The sequence below is a fragment of the Bombyx mori genome, chromosome 15 (assembly GCF_030269925.1).
Source record: "Bombyx mori chromosome 15, ASM3026992v2".
NCBI classification, from domain to species: domain Eukaryota; kingdom Metazoa; phylum Arthropoda; class Insecta; order Lepidoptera; family Bombycidae; genus Bombyx; species Bombyx mori.
Window position 1 is genome coordinate 17616223 of NC_085121.1, and position 15550 is coordinate 17631772.

At 35.0% G+C, this 15550-nt stretch overlaps 1 protein-coding gene across 1 annotated transcript in view; it reads left to right on the forward strand.

Annotated features, from left to right (window-relative positions):
* Window positions 1–378: 378 nt before the first annotated feature.
* LOC101739442 (neuroligin-4, X-linked) overlaps window positions 379–15550 on the forward strand; it is a 128491-nt gene continuing 113319 nt past the window's right edge. The window contains exon 1 of the mRNA XM_021346840.3: window positions 379–501. The gene's annotated coding sequence lies outside the window, so the exon portion shown is untranslated. The remainder of the gene's footprint in view (window positions 502–15550) is intronic.

The window sequence follows — 15550 nt, forward strand, 5'->3', positions numbered from 1 at the left end:
TTGAAAATAAAAACGCAGCCCACATAACATAATAATGCTACGACAATCTCTGATCATTCCATTAACACACTATTCTGTCAGAGCCTATCAAAGAAATATCAAAATTTTTAGAAGGACATCGCGATGAAAGCGTTAACTAGGTAGGAAACGTTCGCGTTACTAAGTTCGGGTACAGTCGCGTACAATCGTCACGCGCCACTCATCCCTTTCGTTTGATGCGCGGACAGACATGCGCAAAAAGGTTTTCCCAGTCAAACGCCGTCAGTGAAGCGGCGCGCCTTGCCGTATCGCGTTATAGCCTCGACCCGCGTAACTGCATCTAAATAATAAATCAAATTTAATCTTTCGAACGCATTAGATTTATTAAGGATTTTCCACGTGACTGTTCGTTGTGTATGCGAATGTAAAACTTGTGATTTTTATGTGCGTGTGTGTGTGCAATGGATCGGTTAGTGTTTTTGTGGTTTTGTTGTTGATTGTCCAAGGATATTTTTTCTGATGGTAAGTTGTATTTTGTTTATGTTTTAATTGAGTTTCAAGGTCACGAGGGATCAGCAAGGAATATAATTTCATAAAACTAATTAATGACAAACTCATAAATCCGAAATAGAGTATCATTTCAGAAAACATATATTAAGAGATCGCTTCTTCAGCCCAAAAAAATTTGGATTTTGGTACTATATTATATGGGGATATGTTTGGTCCAACCCTACAGCCGCAGATAAGGCTGCTGCTACTTTATTACAATTTTACAATAAGTACATGTTAAGATACCTATCATTGCTCATGGGTATGAGCAACACTATGGGCTGAACGAGGTCGTAGTAAGATTGAACTGACGAGCTTAGTTGTCGCCATTCTGAATGTCTAGGATGAAGCATTCCGGCGGATTGATAGAGAATCTCAATAAAGTAATAATCCTACATTTGGATTTCCTTCTCATGCGTCAGGGCGATCGACATTTCTTTTTGATTGCATTAATAGGTTTTAAGGTCACCATGCACCCAGTATTAATTAATCACCAGATTATAATGGATCTGATTAAAAATTGTACATTGCTTAAACATTTTGCAATTAAACATCATTGCAGTAAATTGGGGGAATAGAGACTAGTGTTAGAATCGGGACAAATCTGGGATGTCACAAAACTTTTGTTGAGTTGTTAGATTTAGCTTTGTTGAACTGAAAATTACTTTTATTTATTGTTTAAGAATATTAAATAGTTTAATTTAGTCATCAAAGTTTTGTAACTCATTAAATATATTAAAAAGCTAATTACCTAAAGTTAGGTACCTACTTAACAACTAAATAGTGCCAGCCCTATCGTAAAAACTCTTTTATACGCATACGTAACCCGATTCACCCCAAAGCCAAGGTGAATCGGGTCAAGCAAGTTTATTTCAGTTTTTGTGTATATTTTGTAATGAACTGTATAATAACGCATCGTTTAAAAATTTTGAGCCTCCGGAACCATTTTAATCCCAATTTTATTGGTATTACCCTAAAAAACCATTGAAAATTTGTGTTGGATGGAAAGGCTTCCGATTCCTCCCAATCTTGGTATTTAAAACGTTAAATAGTGTTTGGATGTGGGAATGTGGATTGCACGCTCGTGTAGATGTAGAAGAAAATAGAAAAGAATTAGTTCCGACATTATAATTTAATGATTCACGCTTCTTAATTCAAGTATTATTTATTTTTAGCTTATTTTTAGCGGTAGGCAGCGACTTGGCTCTGCCCCTGGCATTGCTGAAGTCCATGGGCGACGGTAACCACTCACCATCAGGTGAGCCGTATGCTCGTCTGCCTGCAAGGGCAATAAAAAAAAGTCCGATACGTGAAATTTATTCGTGTTCTCTCTCATTCCCGTTTATGATAATCTATTCCCACGACAACTGAATACCGCTTGATAAATTAAACATTTAGAGGCTTACAATTTGAATCACATTACCGGCAATAAAAATATAGAACAAAAATAACTGAAAATATATTGTTCATTTATTTATTTATTTCACTCACATATTACAAAATTTAATATATTATTTCAAAAGAAAATATAAGCAATTAGTGTTGATGCTTAAACATCTATATATTGATACGCGAAGCAAAAACTTTGTACCCCCTTTAATGAAAATTTCGCGGACCGAGGAGTATGAAATTCCCCACACTTATAGAGAATATAAAGTTTTTTTTATTTTTTATTGCTTAGATGGATGAACGAGCTCACAGCCCACCTGATATTAAGTGGTTACTGGAGCCCCTAGACATCTACAACGTAAATGCGCCACCCACCTCGAGATATAAGTTCTAAGGTCTCAGTATAGTTACAACGGCTACCCCACCCTTCGAACCGAAACGCATTACTGCTTCACGGTGGAAATAGGCGGGGTGGTGGTACCTACCCGTGCGGACTCCCAAGAGGTCCTACCACCAGAACTCCCAAGAGGTCCTACGACCAGCTCCCAAGAGGTCCTACCACCAACTCCCAAGAGGTCCTACCACCAAGGTGGTGGAAGGAGTGAGGGTGGATTTTTTTTTAAAAAATAGGCGTAAAAATACATTGTATCACTAAAAAAACACATTACACACACTATCATGTATTTGACACACACGCGCATATATAGGTATATTCTCTTTTGTTTATTGTCAAACTTTGTTTATTGTTTAAAGTCTGTGGTCAAATTGAGAATAGATTGGTATTGGTTAATCTTTAATTATTATCTCTATAGTGTAGCCGTATGTATAGCCTTGGCGAAATCTGTGATTATATTAGTATAATAAAATATAGTCTTTGACAATAGAACCACATTAATGTTCAATTAATTATAGTCGACTTTCAACCACCAGGGGATCACTAGGAAATAATTAGAACGTAAATTTTTATAAAGCTAATAATATTATCATCAATTTAAATATATCCAAGGGTGAAAAGCTATTTGGTTTAAGCGACATTTCGCTTAATACGCGACATGTCGCTTAATACGCGACTGCCACGCACAGTAAATCTCTGGAATTCGTTGCCATCAGCGGTCTTCCCCAACAACTGCGACATTGGGTTATTCAAGAAAAGAGCATATTCTTATCTGAAGGGTAGGCAACGCACTGGCGTAAACGCTGGTGACCGTGGGCGGCGGTGAATCACTTACCATCAGGTGACCCGCCTTGCTCGTTTGCCTCTTAGTTGTTATAAAAAAATATATATATATCTTTGTAATTAAAGGTTCGTTTTATTTGTTATCAGTATCAACGATTCGGTGTTTTTAATTGAACTTCAATTAAGCTTACTCCACTCGAATAGTTCAAGAGCTGTAAAGTTGAATAAAATTAATCCCGCCCTCCTCCATATTATGATTAATTCATAAGAACTAGAATACAAGACGACGTTTTTATTGTCGTGAATAAATGATTACGATGCATCTAGTTCAGAGAGCACGATCGCCGCTGCTTAGCTAGTCAGGCACAAAAGTTCAAAGCTTAAACTTAAATTCGCATCGACAACAAGTACACCGATTCCCTTCATACTGGAACGAGCAATTGGCTTCTCCGCATCAGAAATAGGCAGCCGATACCCATATTATGTACAGATTGCCTCACTAAAGTTCACGATACGAACTCACGAAAATATAAATTAGGGAGCTAAGTAAAACAATACTAATAGAGAGATTATATCATTATATCAGACATAATGTATCACATCAGAGAGATTATATCAATATATCAGATCAGGTTATATCAGTAGAATTAATAGAACCTAATACTGCTGTATTGTAAGAGTAAATTGAGGTTTCAATATTTCGTCAGAAGAAACGTGGTGGCATCCGCTCTGTGATTTTCACAGTAATCTTAAAAGAACAAGACAAAGATAAAACAAGTTTAGACGTAAAATATAATTGTTGCATCATCATTATCATGATCAGGCTACTGGTGGTAAGACCTCTTGTGAGTCCGCACGGGTAGGTACCACCACCCCGCCTATTTCTGCCGTGAGGCAGTAATGCGTTTCGGTCTGAAGGGTGAGGCAGTCGTTGTAACTACACTGAGATATTAGAACTTATATCTCAAGGTGGGTGGCGCATTTACGTTGTAGATGTCTATAGGCTCCAGTGACCACTTAATATCGAGTGGGCTATGAAATCGTCCACACATATAAGCAATAAAAAAAAATTACGTTTCGACTTTGTGTTATCTCATGTCAAGGTTAATTAATATCAAAGGCCATGCTTATAGCTTGAATGCTACCGCCCACATTGAGACATGAGCTTATAACTAATCAGTCATTTTTCTACCCACGCTGGAATCTATGTTTGGTAACACATCAATGCACCAGAAAATCGTATTCCGCAGATCTGCACGTAGAATCTAAAAGTATAAAGCTAAGATAGTAAAGCACTACCATCGATTTCCTCTTGAATCTAGCACTTAAATTAGATTAAGCTTTGATTTAATACAAAAGCTCCATCGTTCGTTTTCATTAAGCATTTGATTTACGCGAAAGTTGTACAAGCAATTCAAAAAATGATTTGTAGACTAAATAAAATTTGTTTTTAATTAAAAAGTATGGTACGTACATATTTTGAAATATATTTTTTATTTATTGAAGGATAGGTTTAAGTTGATTTAAAAAAATTAATTAAAAATCATAAATTTAATGCACACAGTTCATTCATCAAAGATGAGGTCGTCAAATTATATATTTTTTTAAATGAGACATCAAAAACATTTATTCACACATTTGATATAGATAAAATTTAATCAACAAATTGGCAGTATACCAAACGCGTACACTTCTGACCAGACTACTGACTACGCTTCATGTTATTTACTTCAAAAAGTTCCTCTGCGAAGTTTTTAAAACCTTACTTCGAGCGGCAAATAAATAGGTTATATATTGCAAGTCAAATCTACCCTGTATTTATTTTATTTATATTATTTATTTATATTTATGGTTTTAGTCAGTATTTGCTTATTTATATTATGGTTTATTTATTGAAGTTATACTTCTTTAGGCGCGTTATGAAAAATTGATGAGAGTGAAATTTTACGATGCGCGCGCACCGTGACACAAAATTAACAAAAATGAAGTTGCCCACTAAATCGCTCATTGCAATACGACCGACGTATCTTGGCGAGTCTGAATATAGCCGCAGGTGAACTTTCGCGCATGTACACTCGTAAAAAAAGTGTTATTAGCATTCATTTTTTAAATTATTAACGTTAAATATTTATTATTAAATATTTAAAATAAAATAAAATAATAAAAATAAAGTATAACTTCTTACGTGCGTACATAAGTACACGCACCCTTTTTTTTCTTTTCGACACAAAAAAGAAACAGCTTAGATCATAGTATATGCGTAAATGCTATCTTAAGCGATGGCGATGATGAAACTATTACTTCACTGTAGACCTTAGGAAGATGACACCTTGTTTGAAAACGCAATACAATTTTGAAATCAATTTCCTCACTCGACGCACACATTAAACCGTTAATTTTCCAATAATTTGTATAAGTTACGTTTATATAGCGCCATGTAAAACCGCTCGTAAAACGTGGTCGCGTTACCGACGGGACATATTCCTGTAATTGTCGCTTTGGTAATTGTTTCAAATGACAGCTCTGAGTTACGTTTTACTGTTGGATGAACGGACTGTTGAAAGATAAATTGAGTGAGGACAAAGCGCGTCAAATTAAATTGTGAGGTTCTGTTTTGCATTCTTAACATAATCATTGTTGAAGTCATCGTAGCCTAAAAGATAAGACATCCGGTGCATTCGTATCTAGCGATGCACCGGTGTTCGAATCCCGCAGGCGGGTACCAATTTTTCTAATGAAATACGTACTTCACGAATGTTCACGATTGACTTACACGGTTAAGGAAACACTGTAACAAAAATCAAACCCGTAACATTATAATTTGCGTAATTACTGGTGGGTAGGACGTGTTGTAAGTCCGCACGCGTAGGTACCACAGCCTTGCTTCTTTCCGCCGTGAAGCAGTAATCTGTTTCGGTTCGAAGGGTGGGGCAGCCGTTGTACTGTAAAAACGGAGACCTTAGAACTCATATCTTAAGGTATGTGGTGGCATTAACGTTGTAGATGTCTATATAATCAGTCTGGTAACCACTTAATATCAGGTGAAACAATCAATATCAATCATTAGGTCGCACTATATATCCGTATTCCGTACTAATAAGTACCACTATTCTATTTATACCGTAAAGCACTCAAACGTTCCGTTTTGAATGGTAAGATAACCATTATGCAATAAAATTGAGATATTAACCTCATTTTGGTGGCAAGTTAAAATATTCATAGTCGATTCTAAATTTACTGCTTAAACTAATCTTAACTAGGTATATCTGATTCCAGACTGCAGATTTCTAAATATTAATCCGTAGGCAATTTCCCAAGTGATATCTATGTCTATTTTAATGTATATTCTATGTCTATTCTATGTTATATTCTAATTTACGACTATGTTATTTAGTTGGGTATCCAATGATTCAAAACAAGTTATCCTAATATCTTTCGTAGCTCTGATGAAAATTCATGCAAACGAATTTGAATGTAGAGCACAATTTATTGTAATAAAATTTCTGATATTCTGAACTCATGTCCCAAGATGCATTACATATGTTTACTTTGTATTGTTTACGTGTAGTGACAACTATGTAATTCTCACGTTGACCCATAACAACAAAACATTCGCATGTCGATTGAGATAGAAAGATTTTGTTTTTTAATACATATAAATATTATTATAATTTAAGCATTATTTTATTTAGTCTTGCATTATTTAATGTCATTATATTATTATCGACTTTCGAATACTTAACAATTTACGTGTTCGCCACAAATAACTGGGGTGGTATTTGCCGACGTCTGGATATTGTGATATTTATATAAATAAACATTTTGAAACAAAATTATAGGTCTTATATCTAAAGCGATTATTGAAGTGAAACTTCTTTATCGACGTAGGGAGGAAAAAACGTATGTAACGTTTTTCGGTTACGCGCCATCTTAATTTCTTCCGTTACGCGCCATGTTTATTTTATTTCTATTTAGTTTGTTAATCAACAGATATCGCTGCACGTAAATTCAACAATTCGTGAATCGCAGTGACGATATGTTACACAGTTGATAGACATTCTCGTATTTCTCTTGCTAAATCATACCTACCTAGCGTCGGGATACCGTGATCATGCAGGCGGTTCCCCCGGGGTGCGGCTGCTCCATTGCACTGCGGAGTGGTTGACCCTTGCGATTATTATTTTTATATTTTACAAGTTTCACTTCTACCGTGTGTGACTTGCACACACACACATTTTTTTCAAAGAATCATAAAGGTACATATGCAAGAAAATATTGTTTGTCACTCGCCTAATTTTTGGAACGAAGTTCCTTATGGGATGCGGAGGGGTACCCTAACCGGGAAAAAATGTCCGTAACTTAAGATTTTTATTAATAATGCTCACAGTGTACGACTTAACTTTGTAGTAATGTACAACAAATGTGTTCGTTTGCGCAATACACTAACTCTTATGCAAACAACCGTGAATGAAGTGTACCACAATAAGTTCGCACGTTACCGAATGACAGTGGGTTGTTGCGAAACCTCCAGTTTTATTTTCTATATACCTCGAATAGAACTTAAAATTAATATTTTTTTAATAAGGAACTTCGTTCCTATCCGGTGTCCCACGACACCACACATCTTTTTTTTCTGTAAAATATAGCTATATAGTATAAATAGCATGTAAAAGAATTAATCAGTTTTTTACTAACAGTCTTTCACCTGCGTTTACTTTAAATTCCAAATAATCCACTCTTAGATCATAGAGAGGCTAATTGACGTAACTTGAAAGATCGTTCATCATTATGAATATTAAAGTCGAATCAAAGTCTTTTGCACACTAAGCGCTCATGTACTAGCTATATTAATGTAAATTATAATTATGTCAAAATTTTACTGTAGAATATGATTTGACGCAGAATCTAATTACGAGTATAATAATTATCAAGAGTTTCATTTGTAATCAGTAATATAAATGATACTTTGCTAACTCGAACAAGATTTGTTTTCCCAATAGTTATTCTATAGTCACCATACAATAGCCAATCAGTTACCAGCAAGGAAACAAGATAAATATTTGTTGCGAGGTTCCTTAAAAAATAGTGCTATTGCACTATACATATTTTTCCATCTATATAATATCAATTATATTTACATAGAGGAAACAACAACTTTCTCCTGTCAACCGAATTAGTTTTCTTTCGTATAGTTTATTCAGTTATTTATTATTTAGTAGTTATGCTTTATTTTATGAATATCTCTTTATTTTTGGCAAATACTTAGTTTTTTATAAAAGTCAATTATATCATTCTATATTATTATATATATAAATGAATTGCTGTTCGTTAATCTCGCTAAGACTCGAGAACGGCTGGACTGATTTTTGGTCTTAAATTATTTGTGGAAGTCCAGAGAAGGCTTAAAAAAAATGTTTTTCCTTTGATGTGTCCCACGTCGGACGGATTCCTTTTGTTTGTTTTAAGTTTATTTTATAAAAAGTTTAGGTGTTTTATTTATCGATTGAGGCACTACGAAGTCTGCCGGGTCAGCTAGTTCCAAAATATAAATGTATATTGACCAAAAGCTTCAGCTCAAACTAAATCCGTTTTTCTTAATTTAATGCTCTTCTGATAAAAGTTTTACGCATTTAAGTATTGATCACCATAGTTACATTAAAATTTCTCTAACTCCCTAACGTCCGTTCCACTAAGGTTAGTTCCACAACAAAAAATCGTGAACATCTCTTTACGTTGACAAATTTCAGTCACCAGAGACCTTGACCCTTGAAAGTAATCCATTAATTCCATATTCATTGGCGACATCAAACTAAGATATACTTTGGCTTTAGATTCAATGTTTCTTACAAATACGCTATAGTCACCTTTTATGTATTAGAAAGTATTTTCCTAGTGTCTTATTATTTATTATACGAAGGAGCTCACGGCTACTTTGGCTTTAAATAGTAACGAGAGCCCACAGAATTCACAACATGAATGTCACCATCCATCCACCTTAGACATGTGGTTGGAATCAAAATCGTATTGCAAAGCGTTTTTCCTGTTCTTCTAACCACAACGCTGATGGATGAATCACTAAATGAGAAAATTGATCAACAATAACCCACTATTAGGAATAGCAAGATAACACGGCTCATTATCGTCCAATATTAATTACTAAGCTTCAAACATAAACCCACGAATAACCCACGAAAGCTACCCAAGCTAGATACCACAATTGATTCAGCCACGACACACACTCTCGACTTATTATATTTTTTACCTTTATTGGCAGATGAGCATACGGCCCACCTGATGCTGAGTGGTTACAGTCGCCCATGGACTACAGCAATGCCAGGGGCAGAGCCAAGCCGCTGTTTACCGTTAAGTACTCCCCACAAGCCTCGTTTGAAGAAGGACTTCTCCACGCCTTGGTATTATACTACCGAGAGCAATAAAATTTCTGAACCCCATTACTTTACTGTCAAGCAGCTTCAACCACACTCTATCTGTAATTGATTCATCAGTGACTTAAGACTCCTCAGTGTCAAAGCCCCCCACGGTGGAGGCTCACACAATGACCCAGAATTAATGATCGTCTCGATCCAGTATAATTCATTTCGGGGATAAAAAGTCGGAGAACTGACTTTTGTGCTCCAGATTTAAATATTCAATAATGGAGTTAACAATTCGATTCCGGGTTCACTTGTAACGTTTGTGATTACAATATCTTTCGCAAATTTCAGAATCTATATATTAATAAAATTAATACGTGAAGGAAAAACTTTGTATCCCTTTTTACGAAAATTGCGCGGACGGAGGAGTATGAAATTTCCCACACTTATAGAAAATATAGAGAAGGAGTGCCAAATGTTAATATTTTTTTAAATTATGCCTAAAAAATACATGAAATCAATAAAAAACAATATTAAGCACACTACCATGTATTTGACGCACACACGCATGCACACTATTTATTTATTGTCAAACTTTTGTTCTTGACGTCTGTGGTCAAATTGAGAATAGATTAAATATTGTTTGTCTTTATTAATATTTTTCTATAGTGTAGTCTTGGCGAAATTTGTGATTAAAGAAGTATAATAGTCTTTGAAAATAAAATCATAGTAGTGTACAAACTTACAATTTCAATTAATTATAGTCGAATTTCGACTACTGCGGGACCACTAGTTTTAATAAATAAACAGCATGATTCTACCACCTTGCCCTCATTAAATAGTATTCATTTTGCAATAGCGTTATTATTATTTTATAAGCATCTATAATCGATTTCGAGTAGAAGTTCAATTTAGCTAATTTTTAGCTTTAGGTAAAGTTAAATTAACTCTACAAAATACTAAATTAAATGCGAAATAAATTAAAATGTGTGTAGTTTATGAAAATACTAAATATTATTTCTCTATATTCTACGATTAGATCTCAGAGCGAGAAGAAACTCGTCCTGGTGAAACTGGAAAGGCCTCCGGGCCACCGGTAATCCTTCAATCCTAAAAAAGACCGACAAGTATTAGCCATAGCTTGTTTTTTTTAAATGTCGTGCTGTTCCTAATTTATACATATTTACAAAATATAATATAAAAAAATATAATTAATATTTACTGACATAATTTTTGAGGCCGAACCAATTTTTTTAGACTCCAAACGTGAATCGTTTCATACCTCATTTAAAATCACTTTTAAAATAATTCCACCAAAGCAATTCAGCAATAAAAGTTCACCATTAATAGACTGTCAATAGTAATCTGAGAGATAAAATATAATAAGAGTCTTAAATAGCAAAAATGTTGATTGTATACGTGTAAACAAGACGCAAGATATTAAATTTTGTAAAACGGATACCCTCTTCGCAAACGATATCAGGCGTCGGTCTAAGACTGGTTGTCAAAAAGTAAGATTTCAGTAAACAAGATAAACGAAAAATTGAGTTTGGCTTGTTTATTTTGATTCTATAGACTTTCTCGTTTAGATGGATATTCTCTAGAAAATGCTTCTTCTTTAGGAAGGTTTTTGTTATTAGAGAATGTGTAGTAGGAAAACAATACTGGTTTCTTTTACAAATATTATTATTATTAATTCTGAAAGCTTAAATAATAACTAGTGGTCCCGCAGTAGTCGTTAGCCCACTGAGTTTCTCGCCGGATCTTCTCAGTGGGTCGCGTTTCCGATCCGGTGGTAGATTCTGCGAAGCACTGCTCTTGCTAGGGTCAGTGTTAGCAACTCTCCGGTTGAGCTCCGCGAGCTCACCTACAAACGTTAGGGCGAAGCTGAAATAGCCTCTCAAGGCTATCAGCATAGGTAGGGGAAAAAAAAAAAAAAAAAAACGCAGTAGTTGAAATTCGACTATAATGTTAATTGAAATTGTATGCTTAAACATTATTATGGTTCTATTGTCAAATACTATTTATATTTCTAATATAATCACAGATTTCGCCAAAACTTACACTATAGATTACATGACATTAATATTAAACAATATTAATCTATTCGGAATTTGGCCACAGACTTTAAACATTAACAAAAGCTTGACAATTGACAAATAAGCAAAGAGTATAATTATATGTATGCGTGTGTGTCATGTTTTTTTTTATTGATTTAATGTAAGTTTTATGCATAATTTAAAAAAAAATTAGCATTGTGCACTCCTTCTCTGTATTCGCTATAAGTGTGAGAAATTTCACACTCCTCCGTCCGCGCAATTTTCGTAAAAAGTGGTACAAAGTTTTTACTTCACGTATTAATATATAGATATTTTATACTATACTAGACTTGTAGACATTATATTAAACTGCGGCGTAGAATGTTCAACTCCTATTATTTGATTTTTTGGATTCAATTTTTTTTGGACAAATTTTAAGCCTGATTAGAAAATATTTTTTTACATTCAAATTACCAAACCGTTTTTATCGATTTCTTCTCAAATACTCCTAAATACATCTCTTAAATGCATTCAAATTAAGGAATCAAAATAATAATAAAAACCGACCAAAGAAATTACAGCTAACTGCACAAAAAAATTGCAAGTCGGTTCATTGTTTCTGCTTATCAAGGGGCCTGGTCCATAATAGACGGATAATCTGGTAATTGGTGGAGCTATTATGGGCTGAATATGTGGCCGTTTCAACAATTACAGGCGCATGGATTATCCGGACATAATAGAAATGTAGGCTCGACTAATGCTGATACATAATAACGACTGCCTTTTAGATAATATTCTTGTATTATTTTCGGGTTGGTAGAGTTGATGAAATTGCTATAATATTTTATTATTTATTAGATTAGCTTGACTTGCCTATATCCAATTGTAATTGGGTTATCAGCACTACCAGATAGATATGTGCAAATAATTGTATTTTTGACATCCAAAACATGGAAATTTATTGGTGGTGGTAAGTGGTAGATTATTTACTGGTGGTAGGACGTCCTGTGTGTCCGCACGGGTAGGTACCACAACTTCTGCCGTGAAGCAGTAATACGTTTCGGTCTGAAGGGTAGGGCAGCCGTTATAGCTATACTGAGATCTTAGAACTTATATCTCAAGGCGCATTTACGTTGTAGATGTCTATGGGCTCCAGTAACCACTCAACACCAGGTGGGCTTTGGGCTCGTCCACCCATTTAAGCAATAAAAAAATCCTATTTTCAACCGTCTCTCATATCTTCTTCACAAGTCTTTTGATTATTCAAATACATAATAAGATCAGTCCGAAATCTCCCGCCATGGTCTTCAACATAATACTCGTATAGGGCTGTACCTATTTTTTTAATATGATCACCATTATCCCTGGGAAACAGAATTATTCACATAGTCCTGTATCTTCTGCGCCGTTAGCTGTATCGGTCTCGAGGGCCGTTCGCGCGTTGAAATTGATTAACGTCTCGACGCATTATAGGGTTAAGTACGTGTTAGCTTAATTAAGGATACATAACTTCAGATACATTAATTTGTTCGAGATAATATGTTTATTTAATGATCTCGTGGAAATAAATTAGAATCTTTTGAAACATATTTTGTTAACTTCTGATAAAACATCGAGGAATGAAAAGGTCCCTTAAAAACGCTACGGTCTACAGATTTTAGACCAATTTGTGAATGTTCGTGAAAAATAATTAAATTAGCTGCTACTATTTGCACATGATTCACCGAATTCAAGAATTTATTGCTCTATCCCGAGTTGCTAATTAGGTCAGTGTACTTAGTGTGAGTTTTTTAACGTTCTCGATATCGTAAAAGTTAACTTAAATGTGTATGCAGTTTGAACAGCGGCAAATGTATGCAAACGTTCCAGCTCCACAACACATGTAAGTTCTTCAATAAATACGTCCTTACCATTATTGATATTAGTGGAATTCAAATGCTTACATTTCAAATGCTTACAAGAACAAAATTTCACTTATGTGTGCTCAGCTTCCTCTTTAAGTATTCCTATTGGTAGAAGTAAGCAGCAATCCCAATGTACTTGTGATAACCATCAATACTTTTAGATCTAGTAACGACTGGTAAATACGAAATCTATATTTGTAAGCCAACAACAACTTTCAAACAAGAAATACAAAATAAAAGGAAAATCTAATGTTTTTTTATCAAAGATGTCTTTTGTAGAAAATCGACTCTTTGGAGTCAATGGATTGCCTTTTATTTGGTTTTCCCCTGAAAGCGAATGATTTAGTTCAGGGAATAATTCTGGAAATCGCACTGATGTGTTAATTACTTTTTTTTTGTTGAAGACACATAAAAGCAAGCACTTAACATCTATGCTATTTGGCATTGGTAACTATTTTGGACAATTGTAAATATTTTTTTATATATACTATTACCATCCTATCGTCATGAACTCTGATGCGAAGGGAAATGACAACCCTTACACTATACAATCACTGGTGGTAGGACGTCTTGTGAGTCCACACAGTTAGGTACCACCACCCTGCCTATTTCTGCCGTGAAGCAGTAATGCGTTTCGGTTTGAAGGGTGGGGCAGTCGTTGTAACTATACTTGAGACCTTGGAACTTATATCTCAAGGTGAGTGGCGCATTTACGTTGTGGATGTCTATGGGCTCCAGTAACCACTTAACACTATGTAGGCTGTAAGCTCGTCCACCCATCTAACCATTAAAGGTTTAAACTCCCACAGGCAGGCTCTAAATTTTCGGATGAAATACGTACTTAACAAAATCGAGCGTCTTTCACGATGAAGGCATAACATCATGTAATATAAATCAAAACTGGCATAATTTATAATTTGTCTGATTATGAGCGGTAGTGCACCTTGTGAGCCCCTACGGGTTGATACCATCACCCTGCCTATTTCTTCTGTGAAGCTGTAATGCGTAGAGCAGTCGTTATAAAGTAAAAAACTGAGGCTTAGTACTCACGTCTCAAAGTGTACATAAAAATGTTTTTTTTTATTGCTTAGATGGGTGGACGAGCTCACAGCCCACCTGGTGTTAAGTGGTTACTGAAGCCTATAGACATATATAATGTAAATGCGCCACCCACCTTCAGATATAAGTTCTAAGGTCTCAAGTATATTTGTTACAACGGCTGCCCCACCTTTCAAACCGAAACGCATAACTGCTTCACGGCAGAAATAGGCATAAAAATGTAATAATAAGTATAGAATAGGGATCGCAGCACTTAAAATAGAACTTCCACTGTTCCAAAATCTTCTTTTATAATAATAATTAAAAAAATAATTAACACTTTTATTACGCCTTTCTCATTTTTTAACCGTCTTCGCCATCTTCCAATTCTCTCTCATTCTGTCTGTCATTCTTTTCTCCCTTTCATTCCGTTTTCTCTCACTCACGTTTTAACGCTCCGATCCACACTCTTTTCATACCTTCCGTTCTTACCAATCCTACATAAGTATTATAAACTTTGTTTAGTCAAACTAAAAAATACCAATATTTCTATAAAATTAAGAGAATAACTTAAAAATCTATATCCCATATTGGGATAGTTTTTGGGTTGTCAAGCAATGCAAAACAATAGATTGCGATAGAATACATATTATATAATTTAGAGCATTGTGAATTGCCTCTCTCTGTGTATTTCAACCATTAGCCGTCCACAAATAACCCTTAAATGTTTGACCAGACGTATCCGTTCCAAATGGTTAGATTGGACGTTGATCACTTACCAGCCCAGGTGTCGGAGCCCAAAAATGATCACAAAACCAATTTTACCTTAAGACGTTTTACTAATCAAAGGAGGCGGTGCCCTTTCGGAGAGTCTTCTCTTGAATTAATCTGTCCCTTTTGGGGTCGAGTCATGAAATATTCGTGGAAGGGACGGCTAGTATAGGAGCTGTGAATTGTTTATATGAAATTACGGAGTCTTAATAAATGCTGATTCTTTTTTTGTCTCGCGCACGATATTCAGAAAGCGATGCTTCTCCTTCTTGAAGCGCTGAAGGTCTCGGAGGATAACCAAAATCCTGGTTCTTTCCTAGAATAATGCAA